Source organism: Puntigrus tetrazona, chromosome 16, assembly GCF_018831695.1.
Source record: "Puntigrus tetrazona isolate hp1 chromosome 16, ASM1883169v1, whole genome shotgun sequence".
NCBI classification, from domain to species: Eukaryota; Metazoa; Chordata; class Actinopteri; order Cypriniformes; family Cyprinidae; genus Puntigrus; species Puntigrus tetrazona.
The window spans coordinates 6,214,779-6,235,663 of NC_056714.1; the positions used below are offsets into that span (position 1 = coordinate 6,214,779).

The window sequence follows — 20,885 nt, forward strand, 5'->3', positions numbered from 1 at the left end:
ATCAACGTACAATCCGTTCTGCTTCTGTAGAACTATTCCTTCAATGTCACAGGGTTTCTTCATCTAGGAATGATTTACTTGGTAGGACTGGAAACAGGAGGGAGATCATAAAGTCTCTCAAAACCGTGACGGGGGAAAAGCTCGGGAGATTTCTAGATATAAACAACACATCAGCTCTAACTCTTCATCAAACAAGATTCAGTGATCTGAACTCAAGACTGAAGAATCTAAACCTAGATTAAGGACCTTAAGTCAAAATTTAAGGTTCTGAACTCAAAAATAAAGATTCTTAAGATTCAACACTGTAAACTAAAGATTTGTGGGTCTAAACGTAGGAATCAAGATTTTAAACTCAAGATTCAAGTGTCTGAACTCAGTATTCGTGATTCTAATCAAAGGTTATATATATATACATAAGATTCGGTGAGCTAAACTCAAGAATTTAAAAAGAGTGAAGATGCTGCACTCAGTATTCAAAATCAAAGATTCTACACTAAATATTTTTTTTTAATTTAGGAATTATTTTAAGTAAGTGTAATCTTAAGAATTTTGGGGTCTAAACAGTATTCACATTTCTAAATTTACATTCAGCCCTAAATTTACATCTACATTTAACTCAATATTCAAAATACAAGGTTTAAAACTCATTTAATTTGTGGTTCTACATGTAAAAACACTTTTAAACTCAAGATTCAATTAGAGATTTAGTGTTCTAATCTCAAAAATCAAGATTCTAAAATCAAGATTCGAAGTTTTAAACTCAAGATTTGCATAAATTTGAAATTCAAGCGTCTAAACTCAGTATTTATGAATCCAAGATCAAGATGAAGTTTTATGTTTTAAATTCAAGACTTCAAATAAGATTCAGTGATCTAAACTCAAGATTCACGGTTAAAACTGAAGAACCTAAACCAAGATTAAACTAGGAAATCAGTAATCCACACTCGAGGTTTTAGAACTAAAGATCAGCGTTCATGATTCCAAATTCAAGGTTCTATATTCAGAATTCAAGATTCCAATCTGAAGAGTCAAGATTCTAAACTCTAAAGTAAATGTTTTAAACTCAAGATTTAAGTGTCTAACTCATTCCAAAAGGCAAGGCTCTACACCGAAGATACAAGATTTAAATTAAAGGTGACGCACTCAAGATTTGATGTACATTTTAAAAAACAATACAATTTTAAATAAATTCGCATTTTTTTTTACGAACAGATTCACGTGTCATCGCTCACTTTTCTAAACGCAAGATTCAAGGGTCTGAAATCAAAGATCAAGATTCAGCTTCAGCGTTCTAGAGCTTTAAACTCATTTGAGGCTTTAAACGAAGTCAATATTTTTAACTCAAGATTAACTTTCAACAATTCTAGGACCAACACTCTCTACCCGTCCTTCAAGCCGAGACGGGGTCCCGCCGAAGCCCTCAGGCCCTGTGGTGGTCTCTCAGACGGCTTCCTCTCCTCAGCAGTAGATTGGGTGTCACTTCAGTGACGTCTGTCCTCACTTCCCCCTTTTTCAAGCCTCTCACTTACTATTCAGGCCTTTCTTCGTCCATTGAGCTCTTTCTCCTCTCATTCACAGACCCTTTCATCCCATCCATCCATCCATCCCGAACAGCAGCATTTTTCATTCGGTTGCTATGACTCCCTAACCTCTGTCCTCTCTGACTCCGCCCCCCTCATCCGATTTCCTCTTTTTCTTTCGCTGCTCTCTCTGTATTGTTGATTTATAGCGGTGGTGTGGTACATGTGCTCTGTCTCGGTGACTTTTATAACGGCCCGTCACACATTCCTCTGTTTTTAACTTCTCTTCCTGTCCCCTTCTCTCTCACAAAGAGTCTTTGCTTGTACAGTAATACCCCTGACCCCTCCTCTCTTCATTCATTCTACATCTACTTTGTCTTCTTATGGCTCAGGTCATTTACAGCCTCTCAAAAACGCCTTTATTCTTGCTTATCTGCTAGTTCTGAGCTTTCTTAGAATCGCTCGCTGTTTAAGGCCGTGCAAGTCTAAAAGAAACCCGTGCCCATTTTTCACATTTTCTACGCTGATCGTGAAGGAAAATCTGCAAAATGAATTTAATGATGGAACGGCTCATGCAACATATTTTGTAATATGGAAGAAGAATTGAAACATGTGATATTTATGATCACTAAGCCATCCGTTTTTTTTTGTGTTTTAAAACATAAGACTGCCATCGTGAAGCATGCGTTGCTTTATAATCAAAAAGTCGTCCACGGAAGACAGTTTGGAACAGGCTTTGCATTAACTTTTGGAATTTTGTCTTTAAAAGAGTTTATTCAGATGCATTAAATTAATCAAAAGTGACATTAAACACATTAAAGAATCCCAGCAAAAGCTTTCAGAGAAATATTGGGCAGCACAACAGTTTTTCTCGAGCAGTAAATCAGTGTATTAGAATGATTTCTGAAGACTGGAGTAATGATGCTGAATATTCAGCAAATAAATTACAGATTAAGATATATTTACGTAGAAAACAACATTTGAAACTGTATATATATTTTACAATATTATCATAATATATATATATATTATATATCTTGCATTTGTCACAAAAATAAATGCAGCCTTGTTTTTTTCTATTTTTTTTCTTTTGATTAATAAATAAATAAATAAAAACCTTTTTCCAACCCCAAACTTTTAAACTGTAGTGCCTTAAATGGTTTTCTAATAAGCAGCACTGGACTTTTAACTTTTTAATAAACGGATAAACATCCAAACTGAAAAACAATATAGTCTGATAATGAAAAACTAATTGAAAAGAGGTAAGTGGAAAATATTGTGTAAGCGGTCCAGTATACTCTATTACTAGTTAATAAAACCTAAAAGCTGCTCCTCAACAGCAGAGAGGTAAGTAACAGGGTAATATTCCACCACACCTCTGTTATTGCTTCTTTTTTTCCCTTTACACCCCTTCAATTTCCGTTTCTAACCTTCTGTGAAAGGCTCCCAGTCATACACGCGTCCCATAAACTCTTGATTGTTGAACGCTGCACACTGCTCAGCTCTGGAGTTCACCGGAGCACCTGGACATGCCTGCAGAGACAGAGACAGAGACAGAGACAGAAGTTATACTGCTGCGCTCTGACAAGCATGACAGTGTGTGTGTGTGTGTGTGTGTGTGTGTGATAGAGAGGGATGCACTAGTTACCACATGGAAGTAATGGTGAACCTGGAAGCACTCAGATAAGTCTCCAGTGGGAGAGACAGACGGAGGCCAGTGCTTACAGAGTCAGAGAAAGACAAGAGCCCTAAAGAAGACGACTCCAAGGGGAACACATTTAGGAATCAAAAAACTGGCAAACCACTAGGGTTAGGAATTTCAAAAGTAAAATGTCTTTTAGCCCGATTGGCTTTTTGACATGCCTTTACTGATTTTCAAGAAGCTAGAAAGCTTTACTTTCTCTGTTCCTCGAAACATCTCACATCTTCTGAGGAGCCTTTCTTTCTCTCCATCAGCATTGCCTTGCGTTACATGTTTGGATCGTTTCAGTCTCATGAGTGATGACTGACATTCATATCATTCCATTACCTGCTATACTGTTATACAGATAGCACTAATTTACATTAAACGCTATCAAAATGAGCTTTGTTCCCTCCAAACACGTGCATTTTTTACTGTTTTATTTGCATTTCAGACTGTTTATTTATATGACAGACTTTACAGGGTTAAAGAAGCAGAATTGTTAAGTGGAAACGAATCAAACCACAGACATCAGGATAAAACATATGGCGTCATAAATCAGACCTATATCATCTCGTCTCAAGATCTTCCACGTGTTCGTTCGCGATGCCAGTGACATCAGGAAACACCGCTCATTTTCTCGTGCTTTTTTCCTTTCCCCGTTTTGAACATGAGAGGAAGCCCCCAGAGAGGGAGAGATGCGCAGCGCACTAAAGACAGACAGAGACAGCTGCGGGGTGAAACTACAGAGGCACGGGGTCACCTCTCAGACCATTAATGACCCAACACCGGCCCATTACCGCTCACCAAACACACTGCGGCTCTCCACAAACCAGCCCTAAATATTTACAGCACGTCGGAGTGTGTTTGCTCAGAGAAAAAACCTCTGCTCCGCTCGTTCTAGGAGTTCAGGGCTCATATCCTCGCTCATTCACTTCAATTAACCCGGGCTTTGGCTGCTTGCAGCACAAGTTACGATGTTAGGATATGTGCGCATATACATACATTAAATTACTCTACATCACGCTGACAAATATTTACAAACAGTCAGAGTATCTCCTGAATGGTTTAAAAACAACTGAATTAATGATTAAGAACAAAGATATTAAGAAAAACTAAAACTAAAACTTACTTCAATAATATATACACAACTACAATAATATATATATAATAATATATATAATAAAACACGAAAGTGTCTCAAATATACTAAAATAACAGAGGTGGAGATATTTAGCAAAATGTTCATGCTGCTCAAGAAAGCCTTACAAAAAAGTATACTTTATGTGAACTTATCCTTTATGTTGTACATTACTAGTGTGTATAGTACACTATACTTCCCAGAGCGTTACTGTTTTAGTACTTTCATGGGACTAAAGCGGCTCAGTTGATACAAATATACTTTCAGTAAACACACAATTGTTTCTTTAGCAGCTATACTACAAGTTAATGGTTTGCTTCTGGCTAAACTACGAGTCCATAATCTATAATAACTCTTGCTCCGGTGAAAAGCCCATCTCCCGTTGTCTCTCACATCAAAACCCACCCACATACTTGTTAAGAGCGGTTTTGGCTTGTGAGCGCTGCTTGATATGAGCATGTTTTTCTCCTGAATCAGATCAGACAACCTTTACAGCGGAGGAAGCATTAGCACGGAGCATGGACTCATATTTTAGCTGAAAGCGATGGTTTGAAATTAAAACTCGAGCGAACTATTGCTTTTAAGAGTTACCCATTAAAACACAAAGCTAGGCACGCAAAGAGTTCCCTTGTGAGGATCTGACTTGCTAAGAGAGCAGAAGACCAGCACGGAGCTGACAGATGGCTGAAATGCAGCAGTCAAAGAGTTCAGAAGAGTCCCTGTAATGAAGCAGAGCATCTACTAGAACTCAAGCTGAGAGACAGAGAGCTAATGCCCTGCTGCTTTTCCTCAGGCCACATCCACTTCCTCGTTAATAGGACCACTGTCAAACAGGGGCACACACGGGTCAGATACACACACACACACACACACACACACACACACACACAAAAACAGCTCCATCGGATCTTATTACAGGAGAAGCCGAGTGCTTACTAGCTCAGTGGCAAATCAGGGTGTAGCACTCACACACACACACACTCACACACACACACACACACACACACACACACACACTCACGCACACACACACACACACACACACACACACACACTCACACACACACACACACACACACACACACACACACACACACACACACACACACACACACACACACACACACACTCACACACACACACACACACACACACACACACACACACTCACGCACACACACACACACACACACACACACACACTCACTCACACACACACACACACACACACACACACACACACACACACACACACACTCACACACACACACACACACACACACACACACACACACACACACACACACACACACACACACACACACACACACACACACACACACACACACACACACACACACACACACACTCATGTTTGTTTTGCTGTCTTGGTGAGGACATTGCATTGACTTCCACTGACTTTCTATCAGGTTAACAGTGTTTCCTCTCCCCTAACCCTAAACCTACCCATCACAGAAACATCTGCACAACACTAGATCTACAGCAAAACTACTTTTGGCTGATTTATAAGCCTTTGTGACGAGTGAGGACCACTAGTGAGGTCTTTTACTATACACACACACACACACACACACATGAATGAATGTATGGCTGGCTCAGAGGAAGTGGAAAAATATGGCGAGAGCTTAAGATTTTCCCACACATGTTGTGAACAGTAACAACACAACAGCTGTCACTCACTCACTCACTCACTCTCTCTCTCACACACACACACACACACACACACACACTTTCTCTGCACTCATCTTTTCTCTTTCTCTGTGAATAGCTCATTCTTTTGTCTTTCTCTGTGTCCGGCTGACAAAAGCAGTTGGTCAGTGTAAACACGTTTAACAAAGCGGCATGCTGAAACACGCACACACACTCTTTCGAGAGAGGTACTCGAGAAAACAAGAAACTGAAAACACCTGAACAGACACAGACAAAGGCATTCCTGCGTGCTGCTCCGTGCGCGTTTGTAAAAGCTCCAGCAGATCCACAAGCGTTTTCCACCAGATTTCAGGTAAAATGCATTGCAGCTAATGTTCAGGTGTTGCGGTTGCCAGGTCACCGCTGTGCGGTTGCTAAGGCATTCTGGCTCAATGTTCAAAGGTTACTTACTGGCTTAATTCAAAAAAGTGCCAAAATCTGGTGCGCAAATGGTGCGGAGCGAGTTACGCGTCAGAATTTAATTCTTAGCCTAAAAAGCTCGAGCGCTTTAGAAATAAGAGCAATTTTAATAATAATAGCCATTCTTGACTAAGCAAGAAGTGTGTGTGAGAAAGAGGTTCGAGCATGTGGGGTTCATTTGTGCAGCACAGAAAGAATTTGGGCTATACACTTCTGTCTTTGTGTCCAAGTGTGTGTGTGTGTGTGTGTGTGTGTGTGTGTGTGATGTAACATACATGTGTTTTCAATAAGTGGTATATGATATGCGTCTCTGAGTTTGTGTTTGTGTGTGTGTGTGTGTGTTTTAAAGTTAATGCACAGTGAATCCCGCACGGATGAGTGTGTGTTAAACAAGATTAGTCAAACAGAGAGAAGACTGGGATCAGCTGTAAAGCAGTGGGTCTTCACAAACCCGACTTTAAGAGAATAAACGAGGAATAAACGTGAACGTTACAGGCCTCCCTCGAGAGAACATCTCAGGAAAATATCCATTACAAACAAACACGACAATTATTCTGAAACTCTGGTTTATCTAGCATTGTGTGAAAAGCGAGTCGTTCTCGGCCGCCGGTTTGCCCAGGTGATGGACAGCTGTCCGATCTCAGTCCCAGCGGACACTTGAGCTCATTTCCTGACAAATTCCTCATATATTGTCCCATATCAGCATCATGGCCTAAATTCTTCAAATCCCCACAAAGGAAACTCTTTCCAACTCTTTAAAACGGAGGAATTTAGCAGCATCTGCAATGTATTTCAATTTGAAAACACTGCGTTCGGCACGAGGACACTGATTGGACAGGGAGGAGTCACATCAAACCAAGCCTCCGGTCGTATTCGGGAGGGATGCACCGAAATGAAAATTCTTGGCCGAAAGCGGAACAAAAAGAAACACTGCACCAAAGGCAGAATACCGAACACGGCTTTTCACATTTCTTTCCATGTATTTAGCTTTCTACCACCAATGAAATAATTAAATAGCCAAAACGTGCTTTTTATTGTTTTGTCTAGCTTTAAAAAATAAATAAATAAATAAATAAATAAATATAATTCCTGAAAATGAAGTCATTTTTGGAAAAATGTTTTATCAAATAATATTATTTAACCAAAAATATTTAGCTATTTTTAAAATATACCTATAACTATAACAACAAGTATGATTTAACTTAAAATAAATAAGTTAGAAGTTTTGAGACCTCCTTCTTAAATCAGGCATGTTTTTATTTTGAAATGCAAATAAATGCAGGCTTGCTGAGCATAGTTCTTTTGAAAACATTGAAAAATCTCTATCTGATTGTTATAATAAATGTATTAATAGAGGTGTTGTAATCCTATTTATTATTATTTTATTTTATAAATGCATGAAAATGTTATCGAGCAGCTGACGAGTAACACTGTTTCAGCCCAAATTTGAACTTTGACCCTGGCTAAATGCTGTTTGAATAGTCTACATGCACACGTTTAAAAGAATGTTGATGTTGCTTTTTTTAACAAAATCTGTCTCTGCATCAGTGTCTCAGCAATGGATGTGAATGGGTGCCGTCAGAACCAGAGTCTGATAAAAACCTAAATAAAATCCAGCCACGTATCTGTTTTTTCTAGCTTTTAAAAGGTGCTTGCTGTGCACATTTCTCTCCTGATTCAGATCAGACCACCGTTACACTGAAAGCAGCATTATTCTGTATTATGGATCACTGTGTTTTAGTTAAAAAAGCCTTGATGAAGGATTAGTTTCATCTTTGGTCTTCTCAGATGTTATCTGATGGCCCGGAGCGGTGTGTATTTTTGTGATGTTTTTATCAGCTGTTTGGACTCTCATTCTGGCGGGCACCCATTCACATCCATTGGCAGATATACTGATGCAGAGACGCATTTCTCAAAACCTGATGAAACCATGCTTTTTAATTCATGTTTTTCAGTCCCAGCATGCATCGAATTTCACGAGCCAAGCGCATTTCAGTTTTTTTATATATTATGTAAATTGGCGTGCACGATGCAGTTTATCGTGACAGTTTACGCAGAAATGTGTTCTGCTTGTGTTTCAAGAAAATGAGGAAAAACAGTCGTCATATTCTTTACGCAGCAGAAAGTCGTGCGGATTTGTGCTGACATTTGATTTCCAAAGTAAGACACGAAGTTTCACATCAGGACGACGCTGGTCTGTTTGTTCTTGCGTGATAGTGATCACACATTTCCACGTGTTCGTATATAGCTCCGTTTTCTCAGTCGGCGTTTTGAATCATATGCTAAAGTCGAAATGAATTCTCTCTTTTGTTTCTGAAAGGCCATTGTGAAGAGATTTAGCCTTTGACACGTCAATGTAAACGTTTATTTAGCGCGGGCCGAGCCCACTCTCCATGACTTCACACAGAAAGGCCTTTCACCGCCCGGCTCTTTCTTTCCTTAGCTTCTTTCTGCTTCTCTCTTCTCTCTTTCTTTCCATTCCCTCTCCCGGCAAAACTCTTCCTTCCTTCCTCATCTCTGCTTTATTGCTTCACTCCAGGCCTCTCATTCCCTCTATCTGTTTTTCTGCCCTCTCTATTTCTGGTGTGTGTGTGTGTGTGTGTGTGTGTGTGTGTTTTAAACAGTGGCGTCTTTCAGTGAGCTACAGCGTAACTGTGTCACACCCCAGAAAGCCCCTTCGCTCCACTCCTCTATTTCACTTCCTCTCCTCCTCTACTGAGTTCCCGCTGCTCACACACACACACACACACAAAATAAAGTACACATAACTACAGTTTATCATTCCTCCAAATAGAATGTTGTACACCCAATAACATTCCTGAGATATCTAACCCATAATAAAACACACGCTCTCTAGTTTAGACATCCAGAACAAGATATCACGCAGCATAGCGCTGATCACGGACAGCAAAAGCGCTCGCAGAATGAAAGAAATCGACATTTATGCACAAATAAATAGTAGCTCACTCTCTCCATGTTAATCTCAAGGTTTTCACCTTCTTTGTATTAGATGGAAAGATGGAGAAAGCACACGTTCATCAGGCGTTCAGAAGCTCCACTTCCAGTCAAAACATCGTCTTTCTGTGCCCAGTAATCTCACCTTCCCTTCAACACACACTCAAAGTACAGAGATAAACACACACACACACACACACACACACACACACTCTGCTATGTATAGCCAAACGGCTCTCAGAGTGGCCTCTTTTCCTGGGTTCCAGCTCTATCTGTGGCATTTTACAGCTCGGTTTCGAACCAAAAGCACTCGGTTATGTGTTGCTTAAAAACTCTTAGCAACCAATTCCCCATAAAAACGACGGATTTAACCTATAGGCCCCTCGGAATTAGTGGGAAGCTAAGGCAATGGCTGGACGTGTCACGAGAGCGAGGACTCGTGATTCACATATTGCTCGGAAAAGGGCTTATGCACAGCAATTATAATCTAGCTCCATCGTGTCGCGTCGCACATCTCACTTGCAGCGAACGCCGTGAGCGGGAGATGTTGTAACTACAGCAAAACATGCTGTGTTATGACGAAACTATTGCGAAATGTTTAGCATAAACGCTTAGGTAAGGATGATAGATAAGATGTTGTAATGCATCACAAGGAATCCCTTTGCCTCAGGGATTTCTGGCTCTCAGATACAACTGCTTCAATTCGAGTTCCCTTGTGTGTTGCCAGATATTTCATTGCGTGGTAATTGCAAATAAATGAAAATATATTCAAAATCAAAATAAGTGTAGCCTACTTCTTTAAAACATGACTAAAGTTTATTAAAACATAATGATTTAAAAGGTAGACTTTTATTTTAACATAGTCATAAAAGTCTCTTTACACTGCAAAAAAATATTTTCTAGCCTATATTTTTTTGTCTTGTTTCTAGCCAAAATATTAAAAAAACTTAAATAAAGAAGGATTTTCTAGTAAAAAATATTGTCGTTTTCATAAAAATTAGTCAAAATTAAGTGACTTTTTGTTTAGAAAAAAAATTTGCCAAAACATGATTAATTTGCTTGATTTTGACTTGATTTTTCAAGTCAAAGGCAATAATTGTCTCTTGTCTCGAAAATCTTTCTTGATTAAAGAATTTCTAGATATCTTAGCTAGATTTTTTTTTTTGCCAGCCTAAGTAAAGTTAAGTGGCCTTTTATTTCATTAACATTATTTTATCTGCAAGTATAGATTTTAAAAACTACGATTGCACATGCAATAAAATAAAGCACACTTATTTTTCCCAAAGGATCATTTGAAATGACAATTTTGTGTGTCTTTCTTTCCTCGGTGAAACACAGAATGTAGCTGTTGAACAGTATGTCACACATGCTCCTTTCCTATCTGGATGGGAACCAAAAAGCGTGCCCATATGTGAATAATAGTGGCTTGGAATGACACGAGGGTGGGTAAATTGACAAAGATGTCACACTGAGTCAATTATTCAAAGCCAGGACAATCACAGCCTGAGTAAAACCGCACCAGAGCCTTCGCTCAGATTTCAGCACTTGTTCTCGACCCGCAAGACCGGCACAAGCGCTGCAGCGTGTTTGGATGTGTCTGAAGTAATCCCTCTCGAAGAGAGTCGCTGTGTGTGTGTATCACGCAGGAAACGGCTTCACCACATCAACTTGACCGCCGTTCAAAAATGACTAACTCTGGTTTCGAGAGCTCGCATGCTGCCCTGAGCCGCTGGAACGACTCGGAGATGTATAATATAACTACCGCCCAGGCTGATCCTGGAAAGTTGGATTAAAGGGAACTGGGTGATTTATGATTCGCAAAGAATCTGGCTCTAGTCAGCGTTCGACAGGGGAGTGAGAACGAGGCTCAGCTCAAATGAACCAAGTCGATCTGGAAGGAGAGTTGAAGGAAAAGACTGTTGTGGAGTTTCTGAGAGACGGATGGAGAACCGGCTCCTGGAATAGGGGGAAATCCATCCCTTTGACATGAAGAACATGCTTTGGGATGAAAGTGTTTGATGAAATCTTTCATAAAATCAGCAGTAATTACTAGTGGCTGGGATGAAGCACTTTCACCGAACTGTGGTTGAATCTGGGAGCTCGGTGTTGAGTTAAAGAGCTTCTTGAGTGATGCAACATGGGACTTTCCGATGGGTTCATTTAGCCATAATCAAACATTGTCACTCGAGACCAACCAGCATATTTACATGGACGGTTCTCCCGAAAAAGACTCTCCATAAGGCCATCCAAGATGTAGGTGACTTTTTTCTTGGGCTCCTTGGTGATTCATAAACTACCATCAATGTAGCCAAAACAGCATATACAGGCGAGAAATATATCCCAGACGTGGCTCCTGATGATATATTGAGGTCTTACGGGCGAAACAATCAAGAAATTGAACATTATTTACAACATTATCCAGACCTCATTTGGAATGATTCGCGAATGAATGTTTCTTTTGAACTGATTCTTTAGATGAACGTCTGAAACAGATCACGACTCGAGCAGCAGACCAACAAGTTTCTCAGACAAAACTCACTTTCAGATGCATGACGGTCACTACGAATCGATATGTGTGGAAATAGCGGCGTGTCTGATCCTGTGATGAATGAACTGATTCAGCGCTCTGGTTCCTCCAGCAGTCACTGATCTCTGCAAACAGTTCGACTCGGACCCAAGAGCCGCTGATGTGCTTTCATCATGTAAAAGATCCACGTTTCACATCTTTATAACATAATGTATCAATATAATTGCTTATAAAAGACATGGTTATGTAAACTGCCGAGTGGGTTGCTCAAACCAGTTCATTTATAGAAATGGTCCAAAAGAACCAGCTCGTGGAAAGAATCGTGGGAAAGAGGATCTGTAGTACAGCTAATAATTTCATAAAAGCATCTAGTTTCTTGTACAGATTAATAGTTTTGTGTTGAAAAACCTGCATGTGCTGGTTAAGTAGGTTTTAAAGCTGGGATGCTGGCTTAAACTGGTCCTTGGCTGGTTTATGCTGGTCTTAAACTGGTCAGACCATCTGAGCACCAGCTTAATCCAGCATCCCTGCTTCAAAACCTACCGAACCAGCATATGCAGAGAAGAGAAGACTTCAATATACTGTCAGGATGAAAAAATCTTCAGGTGAAAAAAATCTTCTTTTCTGTTGAAGTAAACAGCCATCCATATCCTGAATGGCCTGAAGGTGGAAGTTTTCATTTCATGTGTGAACTATCCCTTTAAAGCTAAAGCATATAGTTTCAGCAAACAGAAATCATGAGATTTCCGAGTCCTCTCGTCATCCACCACTGTTCGGTTAGTCCTGCCCTGGCCGAGCGGATCGTCTGAGATCATTCCCAAACACATGCAAACTCCATTTTAGAAGTTGAGGTCATTATATGAATGGTAAATATTTGGTATTAGAAAGTCTAAAGCAGGCTGAATGAGATTAAACTCTGATTAGCCCATTTACAAAACCAGTTAAAGGGGCCACATTTCACATTCGTAGCATTTCATTTTCGCAAAAACAGTCACAATGCAGTTTTTTCATGAGAACTTTCCACCCCCTCTCTGACCCGTAAAATTAATCATGCTGTTTTTGTCGCATTTGACAAATGACCTCTGTTATAACTGGCTAACCTCCGTGTCCCGGCTCTCGGTCATTAGAGAGAGCAAAGTGAAAAATAATGAAAGAGACTGATATGTAAATATGACTATCATTTGTTAATCATTGCGTCACGACCATGATGATTTATGAACGTTTATGTAGTTTAGTTTCAACAAAGACTATGAGTATTGAAAATTATGATTTTCTACATCAAAATTATGAATTTCTACATCAAGCTGTTTTATTTGCCTTGTGAAAAGAAGTACACTTAATTGTACTGAATCTTGAAAGTATGTTTCCAATCAATGTACTTAAAGAATATATTACTTAAATAAAAGATCACTTAACGTGCACTTAAAGAGACATTTGTAATAAAGAAATAATTTAATAATACACTTTGTCATAACGTCTAATTAAAAGTTTTACACTTTAAAATATTATGTTTAAATAGTCTTCTCTTGTGCTTTAAAGACGTTCATGTATTTTCATTTGACTAACAAAAGCAAATCTAATATACTTCATTATAATTTCAACTGCAGTGTGTTACTTAAAATTACATTTAATATCAAAGTAGTTCTTTTTAATCGCAATTAATTGCACAGAAAATAAGTTTTAGTTTAGTATAGTATACGCATAGTTAATTGCAATTAACATGCAACTGAATGTCTACAAATATTATATTTAGTTCCGGACTTCAGTAAAGTTTTCTTTTAAAGTATATTATTTCTATAGTAAGTATTCTTTTTTAAAGTATGGTTTAAAAGAAAATATTTCTACCTGGACTCATGGCATAAGCGTACCCCGGTGCACATTTTAACGAGACAAAATACGTATCAATGCAGCTTTCAAAAGAAATGAAGTGAAGAAGTGAAACTCTGACTTTTGAAGATTATCACAGCTTTATATCTATGTGTTTTCATAGATGCTAGATGGCATAGTTGCATCATGGTTGCGTCAACAAATGTGTTTTTATGAATTTTGCATTTGTTAACACTATCTGTAGGTTTAGGGTTGCATTTGGTGTAGGGCATATTTCCAACATAAAAGCTTTAACTTTGCACGGATATTTCAATTCATAACCGACTCAATACATACCTGCATCAACATAATAAAAAGTGCCAGGGTGTACATATTGAAGCTGGTACATATTTTCATGAAACCAGGTTAGAACATTTTCCATGACTTTAGTCAAATCTAAAGCTTAATGTAAAAAAAGAAACCCCCCTAGCAGAAATCCGAAGCCCAGATCTTGTTCTTCTGTATTGGACTCACCTGTAGGCTGCACCTGCGGTACTCTCTGTCCTGTCCAGAGCATCTGTAGTTGTGTGCGGCCGCTGGATGCCTCCAGTCCCTCTCTGCTTGGTTTCTGGAGGGCTGCAGGACCCAGGGCTCGGGGTTGGGGTTGGCGGGCGTCTGGAGGCCGTGGGGAGGAGGCTCTCTGGGAGTGTGCGATCTCTGGATGGTGTGTGCGTAGGAGTGTGGGACTTGGCGAGAAGCTCGTCCGTCGAGGCGTCTGTCCCGGGCCCCGTGTCTCTGGGTCAGGGGCCGTGAATGTGGGATGCGCTCGTGTTCCCGCACTCTCTCCACGCGTCTGTGAGGCTCTCCATCACCTGTTTTCTTGGCTGCAGCGTCATTTTCCACGTCTGCTGCCTCCGTCTCCTTTTCCTTCTCCTTTGGTTCTCTGTTAACAGTGTCTGTGGTCATTTGTTCTTCTTCTCCTGGTGTTTCATCCACAGGAGAGCTGGAGTTCACGCTGAGAGCGTCGAGGCCGTCTGTGGCGGCGGTGGTGTTGTGGCGCCGTGTGTGTCGAGCGTGACGGTTTTGTCTGTGTAAGGGAAGAGAGAACGGCACCCTGCCATACCCAAACTGTCCCGGACGAATTGAAGAACTAGACCTGGTGTGGAAATAGTATATATGAGTATGCTAGAAAAGACAAACACGGTAAAAATCAGAATATCGAAGGTAAAAGCGTAACATAAAAATCCTGCAGATTGGCCTTGCATTCTCACTTCAAGTCTTTTAAAGAATTCACACTGATTTTCTTTAAAAGGTTCACCTTATTCAGTGATTCAGCATGCTCTTTGTAACTCAACTTATTTTTTCTGCAATACTGCAATAAATACCATGCAACTACACCGGAAGGTCTTTCTTCTCACCTTCTTATAGATGCTGGATCTCTATTGGAGGAAACTGATCTCCTGCTTCCAGTGTTTACCGCTCTGTCGTGATTGGGCGACCGTGCAGGACCTCTTCCAAAGGGAAGTGAAGCGGATGAGGAAGGTGCGCGGTACACTGAAACCGGCTCCTGATTGGGCGGGCCGAACTGCACTGGCCCGGCGCCACCGGCTTCGTTTCGGTAGAGAGGTAATCCAGGATTGGGATTGGCTGGGAGAGGCGGGGAAAAATAAGGAGGCCTCTCTGCGCCTTCTGCTCCGTAAGGAGGGGGTTCGTTGACGGGATACAAGGAGTTGTAGTACGGTCTGACCGCAGAGATCACGGGGGTGTTGTTCGGGACACCCGGTGGAAGGTAAACCGGTCGGTTCCACGTGAAGGGCGGAGTTTGGGGAGGCGGCATACAATGTCTCCGCCTCTCAGACACGCCCACTCCGCAGCTCTGAGAACACTCCACCCACTCGCTCCATGGACCCCAAACTCCTTCAGGAGGCTCCTCTTCTGTCTGACGAGACTTGCGTCCGGCCGCCTGTCGGAGGAAGACCTCAGGATTAGTAAGGATTGACACTGTATGTATACAGTGGGGTCCAAATGTGACCCCTCAAAACCAGGCATAAGGCTTCAATTTCTGAAATTGTGACTTATACATCATCAGAAAGCCGAATAAATTATATTTCCATTGATGCATGGTTTTTTATGATAGATCTGGAGTTTTTTATGATAGATCTGGAAACATCCAAATATTGAGAAAATTGTCTTTAAGACTGTTCAAATGAAGTTGTTAGCAATGCATATTACAAGTTTTTATATATTTTTACGGTAGGAAATTGACTAAATATCTTCATTGAACATGATCGTTACTGAATATCCTATTGATTTTTGGCATAAAAGAAAAAATTCTCATTTTGACCCATTAATTGCTATTGCTACAAATACACTCGCTACTTACATACTTACGAGTCACAAATATCTGAATCATCAGATTTAGTTCCTAAAGCTCCAGTGCTGTGGTCCTGCATGTGGTACAGCATGACATTCTCAAAGTAATGTTCAGTTTTGAATTTACCTTAAAATGATTTTTGCATTAAAAATCATAATAATTTAGAAAAGTTTCAGACTCAGACCTTGCCATCCACACGCACAGCTGTAAAAACAAACATCTGAGACAACTGCACAACCACAAAACCAGCCCGGGTGCATGAGCTGAAACCTAATAGAAGTCGTAATCAGAATTATGTAAAAAGAAGTCTGATCAATATCAAATTTCATAGTGCAAGTCGCAAGATTAAACAAGCAAAGCACGAACAATTGTTTTGAAAAAAGCACTGAATAATTCCCCAAACCACACCTGACAACATACAGGTCGAAACACGTGTCCTGTTCTATCGTGCTCGGTGATGAATGACATTATGACTAAGACAGAGGCATTATTAAACTAATGGTGTGTGCTGCGTTCAGGAAGAGGCCGGACTCTGGAGTTCAGCCCAGTGCAATGACATTCTTTACAGCGCTGGACGCAGATTTGATCTAATTCCAGTTACTTATATAACCTCGTTTCATCAATCAGGAGGGAAGAATTCGAGCGTCTGCAGGGCATGCAGAGGTGGAAGGGAAGAAAGCCACAAACAAAAGAATCCATTCAGTTCTGCAGAAATGAGAGAAAAAATGGACGAGAGAACAAGGCCTGTAATGCACCTCTGATCCTGTCTAAACTGCCATCAAGGTCACACAACGCCAGCCTGTGTGTGTGTGTGTGTGTGTGTGTGTGTGTGTGTGTGTTAGACAGACCTCAACCTATTTTGGGTTCATTTTCAACCAGCTTTGAAATCATTTTTAAGCAATAGCTGAGTTCAATAAAACTACCTGAAAGGATGGGCTTCATGTTTAACCCAGCTTTGGGTTGTTTTTAACCCAGTTTTTATAGATAGATAGTTTTTGGAGCCACACTGGCCGCAGAAGCCAGTATAATCTGTGCATGTGTGTGATTTCCTGCCTGTTATAACATCTAGCACGCAGCGCTGTTTGAAATGCAAGGAAAGACAACAAACTAATTCTATGGCGTTTGTCTCGGAGTATTTGCACGATAAAACGTTGTTGAAATAGAGCGTATCGGTGCGGGGTACAAACTACACAAGCACATCAAACTCTCAGCAAGAGTCTGCCACTGCAGCTCCTCCTGAAGCTCTGGTGGTCCTCACCCGTGTGTGTGTGTGTGTGTGTGTGTGTGTGTGAGCGTTTACTCTGAACATGTGCGTAACTGCTCACTTGCTTACATGTGAGTGTGATTGTTTCACACCAACGCCCAATCACAGCCACATCTCACACGCTCCCAAAGGACAGCCCCGCGTCAGAGGCCAAGCAGATGACCAAACAACGGAAAGATCAGCTCAGTTCCAGCAGTGCGTCTGCTCTCAGAGACGCAGGAGACATCTCTCTAACAGCAGAGCGTGCGAATGTAAAATGGTCGTCACTCACCGGCTTCTCTGCTTCCTCAGCTGTTGTTAGGGACAGGACGGCAGACGCACAACACCAAAACGCACACAATCTGCGAGGAAGAGGGGAAACACGAGTATTTAGAAGATCATCATTTGAGTTTAATCATGCTGTGATATTAAACAGCACTGAGATGATTAACACGTGGTGAGCGCTGTAAATTATAACATCCATGGCCTACAAGAGGCCGATTAGATTAATCTCTTGACAATTAGGAAAATGTGTTAATGTCCGATGAATGCAAATTATTTCCAATAGCTTTCCCAGAATTCCTCCTGAGTCCCCCACCCTGCCCGGCTCCTATTGGCAGCTGCTCTGGATATGACTTATCCTCCAAACATTCCCGTATCAACCACATTCATAATGCAACGCCTATAACCCACATTTTAAGGTTCTGGTTGGCGGCTTTTCATAGTAAAAATACTTCACGTTGTGTCGCGTTGTTATGTCTTTTTCCTAATTTAAGGAAAACGGCATTCCGAGTCGGTTCACGCTAACATGTTTCGGGTGATAAATGCTAGGTTTCTTCTGTGTGAAACACACCTGGGTTAGCAGTTCACATTTCCACATCCTTACGCCAAGGATGATAACTATAATGACATTTTTATTATCGAGAATTCTGAGAATAGAGAAGTCCACATCAAAAGTGTAGCAGGAGCTTATAATAAACTAGCACTAGCGTGAACGCTAATTATGGTTACAGCTAACTATATCTTTATCTTTCTTGGTATGAGAGTGCCTTTAACTTGGGGTAACCCCGGTTTATGAAGCCAAGGGATATAAAGCACAGTGTGACGCTGTTTAGCAGCAGACAACTCATTAATAAGTGTCTCAGCGGTTAACCCATTAAATCCCCATTAGTGGATCGGGTCGGTAGCGACAGCAAACGCATCAATCACGGCATTAAAGAGACAGCGTTTGTATTAGCAGATTAATATGATGCAGTTAATTGTGGCGCTCACAGGCACGTCGTTTTTGCATATTCAGAATATTTTACTGCGTTTTATTAACTACTACGATTGTAACGGTCTCGATAAACCATTTCAAAATGCTGCATTAACTAACGTGTGAACAATCTAAAGCACTGTATCTAATTATATCGACTTAGTTTTGAAGGAAAAAACTGCTTTAGAAATATCAAGTGTACTCATAATACTAAGGGCCGAATCAGCCCCGAACAGAAACGGCTTTAAGCCACTCTCTTGGACAACAGCCATCAAGTTTCTGAAAGTGCATGACCGCTTCCAGCAACATCTGTATGTTCTGTATTAATGAAGTTGTTGATATTTGCCTGCTCTACAGTACAGCGCCGGGGTCCCTGGGACCACAGACACTTAAGCAATCTGTCTCAAGAGAACGCGAGGCTTGTTTGTACCAATAATGTTTATCTGTCTGATAGGTTTCCACATCATCTGCGGTTCACTATTAGTATTTGAGAGCAGTGTAAAATGATGCATGACATTTTGAGTGCAGCCGCAGACCCGTAATCACAGGCGTGGGTTAAAGCGGCGCACCACGGAAACCAGAAGGACAGCATCAGGCCAGATCCAGAGCCCCAGCGCGCTCGGGACCCCCCGCCTCCGGCCACGTTTTTCACCAACTACCGGAGGAACCCGCCACACCGACCCCGCGTCCCCGAACAAGGGCTCAAACGCGCCGAAGAATCCGGAAGGGACGTTCGGAGCGCAATTCATTCAAATCAAATCGAAAACATTTCAAAGCGGCCTCAAACTCGGTGCAAAACAAGCCAGTCGCAACCTGCTGCGAAGTGCTTCTTCCTTGCACTGGTAATGACTTGGGCTGAAAGTATAAACCGTGCTTTCAAATCGTTTCGATGATTATATAGACATCTTCTAATCAAGACTTACTTCATACGTTTGGGAAGATATCAACTTTCGTAAACATACCCTAATTAAGAAATGCGCCGCAACCTTTGAGCCCATTAGGATCCATTCGATATTTTGATATATAGGCTACATAGCATTAGTGTTCCTTTAGGATCTTTGACTTCTAGCGCATATGAACCATGCATGCGCGACCGCATTTTTCTGTATTTATGAATCTGTATATGTATGTCCAGCGGTCTACTGTCCGAGCCGGACTCGGACCCGGGGCCAGCCGCAGGAGGCTCTCCATCCGCCGCAACGATGCGCTAAAGTCACAAACGTGCCCGAAGCCGCGCGTTACCTGCTCAGAGACGCGCGCGTCATCCTCCGCTCGCGGTGCGTTCTTCTGCGTCAGGCTCGTGAGAGAAACAGAAACAAACACCAGATCCGCGGAGCCCCAGGAGCAGCTTGGAGAACTTTTCCTCGTTTCTTCAGACTCGTTCTCTACTCTCTCTCTCTCTCTCTCTCTCTCTCTCTCTCTCTCACACACACACACACTGGAGTAAGAGAGGGAGGGGTGTAGGTTTTTTCCCTGTCGTTCAACCAACTTTTTTTGTCCTTGTGTAAATCTGGTGTGACGCTGGACACCACTCAGACTCTCTCTCTCTCTCTCTCTCTCTCTCTCTCTCTCTCTCTCTCTCTGTCTCTCTCTCTCTCTCTCTCTCTCTCTCTCTCTCTCTCTCTCTCTCTCTCTCTCTCTCTCTCTCTCTCTCTCTCTCTCTCTCTCTCTCTCTCTCTCTCTCTCTCTCTCTCTCTCTCTCTCTCTCTCTCTCTCTCTCTCTCTCTCTCTCTCTCTCTCTCTCTCTCTCTCTCTCTCTCTCTCTCTCTCTCTCTCTCTCTCTCTCTCTCTCTCTCTCTCTCTCTCTCTCTCTCTCTCTGTCTCTCTCTCTCTCTCTCTCTCTCTCTCTCTCTCTCTCTCTCTCTCTCTCTCTCTCTCTCTCTCTCTCTCTCTCTCTCTCTCTCTCTCTCTCTCTCTCTCTCTCTCTCTCTCTCTCTCTCTCTCTCTCTCTCTCTCTCTCTCTCTCTCTCTCTCTCTCTCTCTGTCTCTCTCTCTCTCTCTCTCTCTCTCTCTCTCTCTCTCTCTCTCTCTCTCTCTCTCTCTCTCTCTCTCTCTCTCTCTCTCTCTCTCTCTCTCTCTCTCTGTCTCTCTCTCTCTCTCTCTCTCTCTCTCTCTCTCTCTCTCTCTCTCTCTCTCTCTCTCTCTCTCTCTCTCTCTCTCTCTCTCTCTCTCTCTCTCTCTCTCTCTCTCTCTCTCTCTCTCTCTCTCTCTCTCTCTCTCTCTCTCTCTCTCTCTCTCTCTCTCTCTCTCTCT

The 20,885-nt window shown here is 41.5% G+C and overlaps 1 pseudogene; it reads right to left on the reverse strand.

Moving 5' to 3' along the window:
• LOC122360790 overlaps nt 1-20,133 on the reverse strand; it is a 49,630-nt pseudogene extending 29,497 nt beyond the window's left edge.
• Nucleotides 20,134-20,885: the final 752 nt, after the last annotated feature.